The sequence below is a fragment of the Siphateles boraxobius genome, unplaced genomic scaffold, assembly GCF_051911475.1.
Source record: "Siphateles boraxobius isolate OS27281-9 unplaced genomic scaffold, OSU_SipBor_1 77, whole genome shotgun sequence".
In the NCBI taxonomy this organism is placed as follows: domain Eukaryota; kingdom Metazoa; phylum Chordata; class Actinopteri; order Cypriniformes; family Leuciscidae; genus Siphateles; species Siphateles boraxobius.
The window spans coordinates 4,325,755-4,341,002 of record NW_027509205.1 but is presented as its reverse complement, the minus strand read 5'-3'; the positions used below and the strand labels follow the sequence as shown (position 1 = coordinate 4,341,002).

The following is a 15,248-nucleotide window of genomic DNA, read 5'->3' as shown; positions in this document are numbered from 1 at the left end:
GCCCTAAAAGTGAGCGGGCAGACCAAAGCGTACGTCGTAGAGTCTTGAAACTCTTGAGGGATGGTAGTACCCGCCTGGTCTACAACATCACCAAGGCTCGGCCCAATCGGCCCCAAGGTGGCGCTGCAGCGATCAGAAGTACGAAATGCCTCGTAACTCCTGAACCGTCCGTCGCAGACCCAAGTGTCTTACATCACCGGAATCCTTGGCTCGGGCCGAACAAGACGCAGGCCTCGGATTCGATGGTAGCGCTGGCGAGATTTTCGGGTATTTGGGATTTTGTGAAAAAGCTACTTTTGCACACTAGTCCTAGGTCTTTCGCCCGATCTGACCCAAACCGGTGCAGAAAGATTCCCTGGAGTCTGATTGCCGACAGCGATGGGGAAAAAAGTCGGAATTTCGATTCACGTTGGCGACGGGACGCCAAAGCGTTGGGAGTGGGCGAGGCGGGCTTTACTTAAATGGCCATAACTCTCCAACGGAATGAGACAATTACACCCAAGTCGGTACACCTGTGCACGGGCTCAGCCTGTGCTCAGGTGAAAAGGGATGTGGCGACTGGCCACTTGGTGGCGCTGTAAACAGTAAAAACAACAACATGAATACGGCCATAGGCGACTGTATGTCAGGTGATTTTTCACACATGCACAAGGTATTCATACCACATGATAGAACTCCTCATTCGGAACAACTTTGCTTCTAGGACCACTGCTGCCAATCAAAACGCTGGTTGAATAATTGAGATTATTTGAAGAATGATGAAAAAAAAACACTAAAAAACAGCCCTACTTTTGCAGACCGGTCCTAGGTTGAGAGTTTTACATCTCTCGATCAACCACTGCAGTTCAATTCTCTGGACTTCCTAGGTCGTTAACTACCAGAAGAAGAGGAACTCGAACAATCTGCTCTTTTAACCAGTGTGTCCAGGGGAGAGCGCGAACGCAGTCCCCCACTACCATAAATTATGTAGTCGAGATTCCCACATTTGGGGAATTCGCAGGGGTCGTGTCTACGGTAGTGCATTGAGCGTAGACTCACCGTAGACTCTGCCGCGACCGTAGACTACCAATCGGAACGTAGATATCCTCCCCGAACGTAGACAGCCAGTTGCAGACCAGAACTGCTGTGAACCATCTGCGAACGTAGACCGCCAATCACAGACCCACGACTTGGATGTAGACAGCCAATCACGGAGTGGAGCGGCAACTACTAGTAAAAGCCAGAATTTACGAGCGAAGAAGATGTCAAAAACTTTGAGTGACAACGACAACAAAGTGCAGGGTAAGCCTATCAATTAATTTCACTGATTAATTTGTATTGACAGTAGAAATAGTTTTCTTAACTGTTAGTCAAGGCAATTGCATCTATTATTGTTTTCCTAATCGCGGCAGACAGTAGATACAAGCATTTGATGTCTGCCTCATAATACTGTAAAGTACAATTTATATTTGGTAGAAAAATATCACAACATATGTTCTGTAAGGAACTCAGCCTTCTGGAAATATTAATATCCTGGAACAGACAAAGGGGAGAGGGAGAGAGAAAGGGAGGAAAGATCTCAGCGACTGTCGTCCTTTGTTGGCTAGGACAGTCTTCCCGCTTCGAGGACGCCGGTATGCCAATTGCTTCGGTGTTCTGGTGCTGCGGTGTGCAGCACATGCTGCGTCATGGGCATACACTGGCATGAATCCCCCTTTTGTACTGTGGCACCACAAGCTTTGGCGCAGCGATGTCATCAGGTGCATAACACAGAGTGTTGTCCTGTGCATGCACCGGTGCTTGTTGATTTCAGTTGTCTGGGGCACCGGTTGTCGGTGGGTGCAGACGGCGTTCGTGGGTGGTATGAGGGGTTAGAGGTGGTTTCTCATAGTGTCCATTGGTTTGTCATAGTCTTTGGTAAGCTGGAAGGTTGGGGTCAGGTTAAGCAGAGGCTCTGTGACATTTTGGCACACTTGTGGTGAGAGACTAATTTATGACCCTAAAAGTTCAGAACCACTGTTTAATGGGTTCGCTAGATATGTAGCATAAAGTTAGGTGTTTCATGTGTATCTAGCTAGTGATGTGTCTCTTGTATCTTTATCATCTTAGCTGTGGATGTTAGGAGGCTAAGACTTGTGTGGTTCCTAGAGTATTTCCTGGAAAGGGCATAGCCGAGATGAAATAAATGACTTAAGATGGTTCTTATGACTAAATTATTTCTCTGGACTTAAATGGTGGTTCACTGCGGCTTGACGAAGTGAAGGATAGGAGGAAAAGGGACAGCTTTCCTATTCAAATTATGCTTATTATCAATCCTCAGGACTATAGTTATGCCCTAGTAATTGTTGAAATTACTTGTGTCGCAGGGTCACAAAAATGAGTGCACTTGTTGAAAATAAACACAATCACAAATAAAGATGTCTCTGTTTTCTTTCTGGGCCCAATGGGAAATAGAACCACATTCGAACAAGAGAGGAAATGGAATTAAATCATATAGATGACCGAATAGACAAGGGAATAGCTGACTGCTATTATTATCAAAGTGGAAATAAAAGAATAAAATAAAAAAATAAAGTAAGTAATCAAAACAGCGGTAATGATCTGAAATTGAGAATAATCAATAGCACTAGTGACTAACCTTTAGATTTGACTGGACCAACACTCCCTAGTGGGTCACAGCTGTTGCGTGTTTAAGACCACACCGTGTGTGTCCCTCCAAAGGTTTAGTCAATATGCTGATGAAAATTCTCATAACTATAAGAATTCTTCTCTAGCTACACAGCTTACATGTAATTAAACTTGGGTTTAATTGCCAGGGCATCTGCAAATTTAGCCTACAGCGCTCAGCAAGGACTATGCCTAAACTAGTGAAGGTGAAATTCAGCTGAGAAGAATTGAAAGTAAGGAAAGAGAAAAATTAGAAACCCTAAATGGGGTTAAAGAAAGTATTTTAGAATACTTTGCGCTGTATACATAAAAGCTGTAATTAAGGCTTCAAGTAAATGATGCTAACCGCTAACTGTAGAAGTTATTATGTAGCTTAGCCTAAGCTGGATGGATGCTAGGTTAGCTTAGCTTAGCCTAAGCTGGATGGACGCTAGGTTAAGTTAGCTTAGCCACCTAGGCTGGTTTGATTACAAAATGACGTCACGAGTTAGCACTTCCTGTGACAAGTCGTTGTCATGGGAACCAGTGCATGTCAGAACAATTCAACAGTACCTGAAGAATGTCTACACATTTTACTGAGTTATGCATGTTTAAACGGGTTAAAAGGGGGCGCCTATACTTTAAGTCTTTCAAGAACTTGATGTTACATTCAGTAAAATGCTAATGTGTTTTGGCATTTGCTAATTTTACTCATGGAACTCTTCTCTTTACTTTACACAACTTATTCTATTCGTTTACAAAGTAAGGAAATAGATTTGCTGTAAGTCAAAGCTTGTCTAAGCCTATATAGTTACGTCCCTCTCATGCACAAATGCTGGCTCTTCAGCGAGTGAACAGTTTTGATCGCTAGGTAGCTCTCTGCTTGTGGATGCAGCTAAAAATTTAGGTGAATTACATCAATCTAACAATAATTTGTAAGGCCTTTACATTGTAGAAAGGGGAGCATCACCCAGGTCTACGTATATATAACACTGTCCTGAGCTTTCTTTTTCAGAAACAGGTTTAGCAATACTGCAATTTGGATTTCTTTAACCAAAGCAGGATAGATATCGGTACAGTTTACAAGCTGCTGAGATGAGATTCCTTTGTCAAACAGACTTACGCTTTAATGCTGAACTTACTGATACCAGTTGGAAATCTAAGACTCTTTCACTTACAGTAGAGATGTCAATTCCCGCTATCGTTTTATCTGCTGACAAGCCAGCAACCAGTGATCAAAATGCGTATCGCATGTTGTGTTCCAGTTGGACCGCAATGGTCAAATGCACGCCTGTAGGTTAACAGTAGTTTAAAACTCAGGTGGTTTTCCTACACTATGGCGTCAAGGTATGCCCTATTTGGAGCTAGTGTTTCCTGTAACCCTTCATTGTCATGGAAACTAATGTAGCAGTGCCAATTCAACCAGCATGTAGCAAATGTTTGTTTCAAAAGAGTTGTGCATAGTCTGTTGGCAGGTGAGGCTTACACGTCCATTCAAGATTTTCTTTATATCAGTAAAATTCTATTTTTACTAATGCAGAGTCTTGCTGCTCTTTGAGCACCCATTTTCATCTACTTTAAAAGTTTTATGTCCTATGCTGACCAGGGACAGCAGAGTAGCAGAGTCTTGCATTGTGTTCATGCTGTGTGGCTTCTGGTTTTGCAGTTCAGGATCAATGGGGTCTTAGGAACCCTTTCTGGGGAGGCCTTCTGTGTTAGAGGCCTTCCGCATCAGGTCACACATCGTTGAGTGGGCATTGCGTGGGGGCAGGTGAAAATATGGTGACTAACTGGTTTTGGAGGAAAAGTTTCTTGGCGCTGGTGTCCTCCTCCGTCACAGGTTTCGTTGTAAGTTCCACAGACAACTCGTTCGGAGTTGGTGGTGGTAGCACAGGGCCTTCTAGGTCTGTCCTGCTTGGTGTTTGGGCAGGGCCCAGCTGGGCTGGATGTGTCCAGATCAGATGGAGTCTGTCTCGGTGTGCCATACCGGTTGGAGACTGCAGGTAAAAATCAATGTCTCGTAGATTGGCTGGGATGTTTCTGACCTTTCACTTGAGATTGTTGAGTGTCACTTCATGTGCCATTTCAGGGTTTGTCTGATTTACCTTTTCCTCCTGCAGCTGCAGGGGCTCTCAGGGCACTGTCTGGTGAAGTGTTAAGCCGAGGGCTTTGGCTCCTCCCCCCTTTGTGCAGGGCTGGGGAAGCTTACGCTGCTAATGTGAAGGTCAGCAGGGTCCATCTTTCTTGTGTGGTCCATTTGCAGTGGGTTGGACTGTTGCAGCTCTCTTTGGACCACATGGAGTGCGTCAATAATGTTACAGCATCGCTAAGTCAGTGTTCGGACTTCCGCTGCACATTGATGGCTTTAGCTCTCTTTGAGTTCAACCATTTCTTTAAGTTCTTTGAGTGAAACAGTTCTTTACCCGTCGGTTTGCAGGTGCTCAGAGCTGTCGTCCGCCTGAAAACTGATGATCTCTTTCAGTTGCTCTGCTCTGTCAGGGTCCTTGCATCTGTCCTGTGCCTTCTTCCGTTGAGCAGGGTTCGTTCTCTGTGGAGTCCTGTGGCTGGCAGCGTTAGTTCATTTACCTCCTGTTTGAGGCCTGCGGGAGCATGGCCAAGGAGAAGATAATGCTGGTCAGCTCTTGGTGGCTCAGGCTGGGTGTCAGACGTCTGCTTTCATTGTTGCCTAACTGTTCCTTCCTCTGCCGTGGCAGGTCGTTGCCTGCTTCAGGCTGAAGGATGTCCATGACACTGCTCTGCCGGGTCTTCAGGTGGTCCTGGTGGCAGGGCTGGGTGTCTGAGACCTACTGGAACACTTGTGGGAACACGAGAGAGAAATGGCAAAGGCAAATGCAAGTTTCTACAGAGGTGGTGAGCTATCTGTGTGGGAGACTGGCTATGTGGAGCAGCTGAAATTTAGTGTTGGTGAGCACACACAACAACAAAAAAAAAGTTTTGAGTATCTTAGTTGACGTGCTTTAAGCAGCATCGACTGATGACTGGGCTCTTACATGTCATAACCTATTACTCAAAAATACTGATGGTTCTTCTCACATGTTGTGCTACGAGAGTAACAGATAGAGCAAAACCAAAATAAAACAATGGGATGAAACCAGAAAAGAAGAGGAAGAAAGGAGTGTTTTACCTATTTAGGTTTAGCTAGGAGACATAGGTAAACAGGAGTCACTTATGGGTTATGCTGCTGTTAGACTAAGCTACCAGGGACACATCAGACATCTCAAGGTCCAAAAGAAGAAGAAGAAACAATGGGAAGTGTTTCCAGTTCTGTCTGGGGCCTACTGTGCGTTTGTGTTTAGCCGTACTTCATGTACTTAGCTTGGTGCTAAGGAGTGAGGATGGGTAAAACACAGACAGGAAGTAGGATATTAATGACCTGTGTAACTCGCTATGGAAACAACAGTCGCTAGATATTGTAATCCTATAGAGAGAGAGAAGATGAGGATAGTGACTAGTGATCTAAAATAAGGTAAAGGTAAAGTTAGAACGTCCTTATAGCTCTAAGAAAACTAAAAGGAAAGGGAAGCGTATCAAGTAATTTAATTAAATTTCAAATTTAGTTAAGCCCTTCTTTTTTTCTTTAGCTGAATATAAGAATTCAGGCTGAAACAAACGTAAATAACTAAATTGAAAAAAAAAAAAAAAAAAAAAAATGTATGTAAACATTGTGTGTTCTCATAGCTCTGGTAACTAGAGGGGAACTTGACTAAGCAAATTGATTTAATTAAATTCCCAATTTAATTAAATTCAATTTAACTGAATAGGACTATTCAGGCTCAACAGGTGTAAATACACAAAATAAAATAGGGGTAGATTTAAGTAAAAATAAAAGAAACACAAATAAAAACCCAAAGTATCTGGGTTTCAATCTGAAAGTGAAACCAAGAGGAAGGGGTCGAGAGAGAGAAAGAGAGAGAGAAGAGGGTGGTTTAACCCTCTTATGAGACGTGCTTCGTGAAGCTCTGACACCAGGGTGAATCATTCGTCTCAAATCATTCGGAGTGTATCACTGCTAAGGTCACGTGATTTTATTAAACTGGGCTTCGTTACGCGTCATAGCTGTTTCGAAATTGTTTTAAATTTCAACGGTTCGTGAACCATTGTGTATCTGGTCTCTATGTGATGTCGTATCACTTTATAGATTCGTACACATTTAATGACGCATTTGATAAAGGGTCTGATTGACTTTCAAGTCAAGCTTTCATAAAACGAGCCCTACGGTTTACTAAGATATTATGCCTTGAAAGACACCTCATATTAAACGATATTAGGTAGCTCGCGGATTGCCATTACCTGATTACACCTTTTGATAAAACCTTTGCGATTGGTTTGTAAAAGGTGTTCCGTTGATTTGAGTTTCCGCTACACTTCCACTGTTTTGACCAGCAGGGGTCGCCAGCGAGGGCGCTTCAAACAAAGAGTAATTTGTGACTCAGTTGACTCCTTTGATTCAAAGCCTCGAAGAGCTTTGACTCTCATTACTCGTGTTCAAATCACTCAGTTCAAATCACGCAAAATCTATAGTCTTTGGTTTAAGGTTACACTTTACGCTCTAACGTGTCTAAGTTTTTAGGCGGTGCTAAAACTATCACTCGAGGTAGAGGGTTTTACTTGTAAGTCATGCGTGTAAGTTAGGATTGAGGGAGCTATTGGCTACAACCGTCGCTTGTTTACACGAGGGTCTGTGAGATTGATGCTGTTGTCAGAAAAACTAGATAGGAACGCCTGCTCGCGTTCCGGACGCAATGCCAACCAACAACACAGATCGGCCGGAGCAGCGGACGAGCTGTGCTGACAGTTTGCACTGAGTCTCTCGCTTAGACACGACGTTGCGTGTGAGTGACTCTTTTTAACAAATCAAAACAGCACCATTCTTTCACAGACAATGGCAAATTACTAGTTAGCTAAGCTAGAATTTATACCACTAATTCGACACGATTGTTTCATATGAGCGCTTCAGCGGTTTAATATGAATACAATGACGTAACGCATAATAAGGCCTTAATCGGTGATTGAGGAACATCGCTCAGATCACATTCAAAAATGCTGAAAATGGAGATTTCTTCGTCCATATCAGGTTAATTAGTTCTGGTACCATTTATGCGCGCGGCTAATCTGAGATTTCTTCGTCAGAGAAGGCTTATGCTCGATTTATATCTGAAATTAGGCTTTCTTCGCTAATATCAGGAGTTTCTTATCGTACGATTTAAATATGCATTATAGCATTTGTGAACTTTCTGCCATTCGTAGGAAGGCATATTCAAGCTATAGTTTTGCTGATTTACTCAGAAACTTGTACGTGCATGTATGAGATGTTAATAAAAACTTATGGGACAACATATGATTGATTACTGTCTGCTTGCATACAATGTTTAATACGATGCCCGCATTCTCCACCATTATGTAAGGAACTCAGCTTTCTGGAAATATTAATAATCAATAATATCTTGTTATTATTAATTATAAATATTCGGGTCAGTTAATTGGATTAACTTGATGTGGCTGAATTAATATTACAATCAATTAATCAGTTCTTCCAACGAACTCTTTTGATTATTAATTTATTCTAAGAAAAGGGTATCTTCCATGGCCACCGAAGAATAATTATTTCTTCGCCTGTACAGTACTTTGAGCCAGTAGCAAAAACCGTGATCGTAAAGTGACTTGTATTGCAAACAAAACAGAACCAAATACATATTATGTACAAGTTTTATTAACTAAATATAGATATTTATATGAATATAAATAAACTAAACAACATACACACATGAATACATAAATAGGTTAGTGATAGGATGAAATTGGAAACCGGAAGAGGGTCTATGAGAAGAACCATCAGAATTTCATTTTCACATTTCATTGAATTGAATACTTGCATTTGTAATGGGAACAATTCTTGAAGTTGTTGAAAATTGAAGTCGTTGATGGTTCCGGCAGTGTCAAGTGGAAGTTGGTTGAGCGTTCTCTTTCTCCAGGAACGCATGACTGGTTTGGTGAAGGCCTGGGACTCTGTTGAGGCCACACTCAAATAGACATAACAAATTCACATTGCATTCTAAGAGAAGGTGATGTACATCAAAGTGTGTGTCATTAAATGAGGAATAATTTGCTAGGAAGCATGATACAGGTGAGGTTATATTGACCGTTGGGTGGTTGTTCAACCACATACACCCCAATCAAACATACCATGTTGTTATACCTAATAGTACACGAGACAGTAAATCATCACAGTTTCTGTGAGGCATGTTCCTTCATAGATCAGAGTAACACCGCAAAGTTTATTTAATTAAAGATGGTCTCTCTCTCTTAAGCATGTGGCGCATGTGGCCACATTCCTTTGAGGTCGTAAAGTCTGTTATCAGTCTTAAGGTGTTCTGTAACCGGACACCCGGCTGACAAAGTAACTTCATTTGTGAGGTTAGTTTTGGGGGAGAGTTTCATAGACCTTTATATTCATTAAATATAGTGAATATGAATAATTAGTGTGTGTCTGATTGGTCCAGACCCTACAGTTCATATTGACAAGCAGCATTAAATGTAGTATACAGGTATTTGATGTCTGCCTCATAATACTGTAAAGTACAATGTAAATTTGGTAGAAAAATATCACAACATATGTTCATATTGACAAGCAGCATTTTATGTAGTATACAGGTATTTGATGTCTGCCTCATAATACTGTAAAATACAATGTAAATTTGGTAGAAAAATATCACAACATATGTTCATATTGACAAGCAGCATTTAATGTAGTATACAGGTATTTGATGTCTGCCTCATAATACTGTAAAATACAATGTAAATTTGGCAGAAAAATATCACAACATATGTTCATATTGACAAGCAGCATTTAATGTAGTATACAGGGATTTGATGTCTGGCTCAGCATATTCACAAGCAGCATTTAACCTGGCCGACACCATCAAACAATAGTTGATAAGACTGTGAAAACAAACATTTATGAATGAATATTTATTTAAATATGAAGACATACGTGAACCAACATTAAACAGCCATTCATACTTATGCATTTTGATGCCTTTTAGCTAGTGATGAAAGCATTATAGCATTTTATTGCAATTGTATTGTTCCATTACTAAATTGTCCCATTATTAAAGTTATTAATAACTTATTACTACCTCACATTTAAAACTGGATGTCCACATGTTATCTTTCACAATATGCATATTTTAATTTCAGCAAACATTGACATGGCAAGTCCAGTGATCCGAGTTTTAAATCCAAGTGCTCCACCGGATCGTCAGCAGGCTGTAATAATGGCAACGAAGGAGGCCCGTGCGTATAGAGAGAGAAGGCTGACCTTCCCTCTGCCACCTGCACAGCTGCTAGATGAGTCCACTGCCTTGCCCCAAGCGAAAAAGCTCCTTCGTGCAGGAGGGATCCCAGCAGCACCATCACGGCAGCTGTGCCTGGGGAAGCTGGTGGTGCCATTTGGCCAGTACCTTAATGCTCCGTTCCACTGGCTTGTGGAAAATGATGTGGGCTACATGAAGTAGTAAGCATTGTTTTTATGTTTAATGATGTTTTCAGTGTGCAGCTTTTACCAGCTGGTATAAATAATATGTGTAATTGCAGTGTGGTTGACAAGCACCGAGAAGAACTTGCTAAGAAACCGAAGAAGATTAACCATCACTGGATAAAGGACTTTCTGGCAGAGTACGCTGAGAGCTTCCCTCAAATATCCATCGTCCTGGAGGCCAACATCGACCGCTGTATATATGGGCAGAAAGGGTTTGAAAATCATACCTTTAAGGAGATGTGGAAGCTCTACAGCCAGCATTCTGCCCAGAAGGACAGGCCACACGACTTCAGCAGCAGTCAGAGGGATCTGATCAAGAAGGCGCACAGCTCTGTCTGCCGGCGGCTGCATACACCTGTAACACACATCACCAGTGTTCAGATGAAAAGGTTTAGGATGTACATTTATGACAAGGATGACCAAGTAAGTGGCCTGCAATGCAAACATTTTTTTAATTTTTTTAACTTTTTAAAAAATATATATATTTATGAATACATATCAGGAAACAAAAGGAAAAAAAAGTAGATGTGACTTTTTTCTTTATGCAAGACGTGACTTTTTTCTTCATGCAAGACATGTTTGATTTAAAAGTCTGTTAAATGCATTTGTTACACAGTCAAAATCTCCCAGCAATGATCCTTCATGGCTGGACGACAGCCATATATTAGAGGCGATCCGATCTGAGTCTACATCTGCTGCTGCGTCTACAGCCACATCCACATCCGCTGCTGCTGCGTCCACAGCCACGTCCACATCTGCTGCTGCTGTGTCCACAGCCACGTCCACATCAGAGACGGCCGTTGCCATGCCGCCTGCTATGTCTACGTGCACTGTCCTTTCTGCTGCCACTTCGGCCACGGACACTGCCACGTCACAGACCGCCATTCCCACGGGCATATTTCATAAGTCTGCTTCCAAGCACAAAGCGTCACAGTCCACAGCCATGAGTCAGAAGTCTTCTTCGGGAGAACCATGTCTGAGTGACTCCCCTGTGAGTATTTCATATCATGTGAAAAATTATCCAACATTAATTTTTATTATTGTAGTGATTTACTGTGTTGATGTATATTGCAGGTTGAGCTTGAGGGATGGGTACGCCTATGGGAAAATGCTAATTGCATTTCTCCAGCGGACCTCTCGTGGGTGAAGGATGACACAGAGAGAGGGCTCTTCACCCACGTCCAGATGTACAAGCAGAGTACCGGCGCGCTGAAGAGGCGGAGTGTGATGAAGTCAGACCGGATGTGGTTCTACCCTCCTGAACCTCCAGGCTACGTTAGTGGCGCTGTGCCATCTCCAAACCTCTTCTTTCGGAGTCGCATCTTTGTCTGGCGGCCTGTTGGGGTATGGAGATACTCGCTGAAGTGCCCCCGTGGTGAAGAATGCGTGGGTAGAGGAAAGGGCGTTCACCTCTACAAGTCTGGCTACCACACCAAGGTTCGACATATCTGTAATTGGATCGGTTGTTGTTGTTATTACTAGAGTTTCAGTTCAACGGTAGATTTTTACAACATTGATTTTCATGTAAACACATTCAAGGTTCAAATAACAATGTTCTACTGCTATTGCAGGTTCGCCACATCTGCGACGTGTCCAATTGGTACACCATGTTGACGGAGGTCCTTTGCTGTGGACCATGCACTAAAGCGGGCAGGAAAGGTGAAGGTGGAAAGGTGGGTCGTTGGTTAGCATGGGATAATGCTATCCTCTGCCAACTCAGCGAGGCTCACCAAGCCATGTTCCCAGCCATTCTCACATTTAGGTAAGAATACTGAAAAATAGCTGGTGTCCGTTTGTAACAGCAATTACCTCTTGGTTGATTGACATGCTGATTATCAAATTTTATAGACGTGGTGTGGACAAGAACGTCGTGCGGCTTTTGAGGGACCGGACCGAGGGTAACACCATGACCAAAGTGTGGCGGCAGATTCAAGAGAACCACGTGGAAGACTATCTCCACAGGAAGGATCTGTATACCACCCTCCTGATGACTCTGTTGAAGCCTGGGGGGATCGTGCCAGCCTTGGGGTACACATTTGAGGCTCCACCTCCTCAAAGAGAGCTTCCCTCTGCTCGTCTGCTCCGTCATGCCTTCCTGCTGGCAGAGGCCAACAACGTACAGGATTATAGGACCCAGATTCTCCACATTTGGCACCGTGCTTAAAATGGACTCCACTAAAAAGGTACATGAAGCAATACACTCCCAGCCAGCACAGCCATGTGGGGCCCAAATGGGTTTGACCTGGGCTATCTAACTGGGACCCAGACAGTTTTGTCCTCAGTTTCCATTTAGGCCTCACATGGGTTTGCCCAGATTAAATGAACACTGCTCAGTGTTCACACTACAGGCTGTTAAATGTAACACTGAATCAGTGTTGTGCTGGCTGGGCTGTGTATACAACATATTTTAGAACATCATCATTTACTCCACTAGCCAAACCTGTATGACCACCTTCTTTCTTCTGTAAACACACAAAAGGTGACATTTAGAATCAGAAAGAGCTTTATTGCCAAGTGTGTTTGCACACACAAGGAATTTGTCTTGGTGTTAGGAGCGTCCAGTACAGAAGTACAAACATAGTACAGACAACATGTAATAAAGAACACTAATAATGAAGAGAATATATTTAGCCGCTTGTATAAAAAACTAAAAAAAGAGAAGTTAAACCTTTTTGAATAGGCATACACTTACATAAATTTTAATCTGGAATGGTGTTCCTTGTGTCTCGCAGGTGGTTAAGAAGCTGAGTGGAGAGGGCAAAGGCTCAGCGGAGTGGTTTATAAGTATAGGCAATGAGCAATCTCAGATTGTCTCATTTGTTCTAACCTGCGAAGAATCCACGGAGTGTCTGAGACTCATGTGCCAGGGGGTGATGGAGAGATTCGAGCAGGCCAATCAACCTGTACCTCATATACTGTACATTGACCGTGGGTGCTGTCGCGCACAAGGCCCAACCGCTGTGGAGACCTTGTTCCAGACGTGGGTGGACAAGGGTATGGTTGTGCGTTTGGATATTTTTCACTGGATACATTGTTTTGATGCAGCCATCCGTACCGAGAGTCACTCCAAATACGCGGTCTTCAAGTCTGCCCTAGCAGGAGCGGTGCTGGCCTACAACCGCGCAGACCTGGAGCTTCTCATCAAGGCGGTCAGAGCAAAGGACCCGGCTTATGACACAGTGACCGATGAAGACATGGTGCGACTCTACGTGGTGCGGGAACAGCTGAAGCACCATGTTCGTAGAGTCACGCTTGGGGTTCAGGAGACCTTACGTCTTGTCCAGACAGCCATTGATGAGCTGAAAGGTCCGGTGGGGCTGGATGAAAGTGGAATCCCCCTCTTCACGTCAGCAGGTAAGTAATCTGATGCAAACATTTAAAAACATTGTTACAAGCATTTTCCATATTGAAAACACGGCACAAGGCATATGAGGCACAGGTAAACTATATGATCTATATATTGTAATCCACTGTTAGCATGTATCATAAACACATAGCGTGTATGGGGATGTTATTATGGTTATCAAGTACTGTGTTGACACCGTATAATGCTTAAATATTTGCTCTATATCACAGCAGTTGATTTCAGTAATCGTCGACTGTTTTTTTCAACTGGCTTGAAGTCGTCAGGTGTAAAATGTTCACTGCACAACCTCATTTGTTTGACGACTTTCAGTGGTAAATTAACATCCCGCTGAACAGCCAGCAGCCATAGCTTCATTCGCTCAAGATCATTAAATGGGAAAGTGAAAAGGGTAAGCCGTTCATTTTGCAACATTGAAGCACTTTTACGTTCTCTGGTTGGTTCCTCACGATTCGGACATCCTGGAAATGCACACTTTTTAACCATTGTATGTAATATAGCGAGACCTACAGCACATTAAGTGTCTAATTGAAAAGCGTATGTACAGCGCGCGTCTTCCTCTGCTTGTAAACAGAAAGTTTTGCGCTTCCAACACGTCATCGTATACGGTAGGTGGCGGTAATACTCCTAAGCGGTGAGCAGCCGGTAACAAGAAGTAGTAGAAGAAGAACGTCCTCATCTCAGTTCTCGCGCATGCGTTCTGGAAATCTCTTCAACTCTCGTCTCAGGCCCACAAGGAAGTAATGGAATAGTCGAATTAAGTCGTTATTTATGTTTTTTTTTCACACAAAAAGTAGTCTCGTCGCTTGATAAACTAATAGTTGAGCCACTGTAGGCACATGGAATATTTAAACATTTTCTTTAATGACTTTCTGGGCCGTCAAGTTTCATTCCCTTAGGCAGCCTATGTAGCAGTGATCCAGCTCTCAGATTTAATCAAAAATATCTTCATTTGTGTTCCGAAGATGAACGAAGGTCTTACGGGGCTGGTACAGCATGGGGGTGAGTAATTAATGACTTAATTTTCATTTTTGGGTGAACTAACCCTTTAAGAGTAATTTGATTCAATACAAGGACATTTGAGTATTTTGGATACAAGCGAGTCATTTTAACAGGTATTTTGTTTCGAACGAGTCAATTCAAGAGTCATTTGATTACATACAAGGATATTTCAGTCTTTTGATTACAAACAAGTCTTTGTATAAGTTATTTTGTTTTAAATGACTCAGTTTAAGGATTATTTTGTTTGGAACAAGTGCATTTTAGAGTCATCTGATTACAACTGAGTCAATTTAAGATTCATTTACATTTAAACATTTAGCAGACACTTTTATCCAAAGCGACTGTAAATCAAAAGAGCAATAGAAGCAGTTAAACTAAAAATAGGACGAATTGTATACATTTTTTATAAAGAGATAACAAATAAAACAGAAGAAAAAAGAAAGCATTAGAATTAATTAATCAAAAGGAGAACTGTTTCAAACGAGTCAATTTAAGAGTCATATATGTTCAAAAAAATCTTTATTGATTTTAATGTGTAATTCACTTCGCAATTGAAGTAACTAAATATGATGTTTATGCTATTGATAACTGATATAATAACGTTTTTTACTGACTATTTTACTCTGTATGTGTTCAAAAAACCAGAACCCTATATAAATATATATTAAACCATTTTTATTATTAAAAAAGTAAAAATGC

The 15,248-nt window shown here is 42.1% G+C and overlaps 1 long non-coding RNA gene and 1 other non-coding gene across 3 annotated transcripts in view; both read right to left on the bottom strand.

Moving 5' to 3' along the window:
- The window catches only part of LOC143726135 (uncharacterized), a 390,493-nt gene that overhangs the window by 233,279 nt on the left and 141,966 nt on the right, over positions 1-15,248 (bottom strand). The gene's annotated exons all lie outside the window — the stretch shown is intronic.
- LOC143727013 (U1 spliceosomal RNA) lies at positions 925-1,080 on the bottom strand. Its single transcript, XR_013199227.1, has one exon. It is a non-coding gene; the product is annotated as a U1 spliceosomal RNA (small nuclear RNA).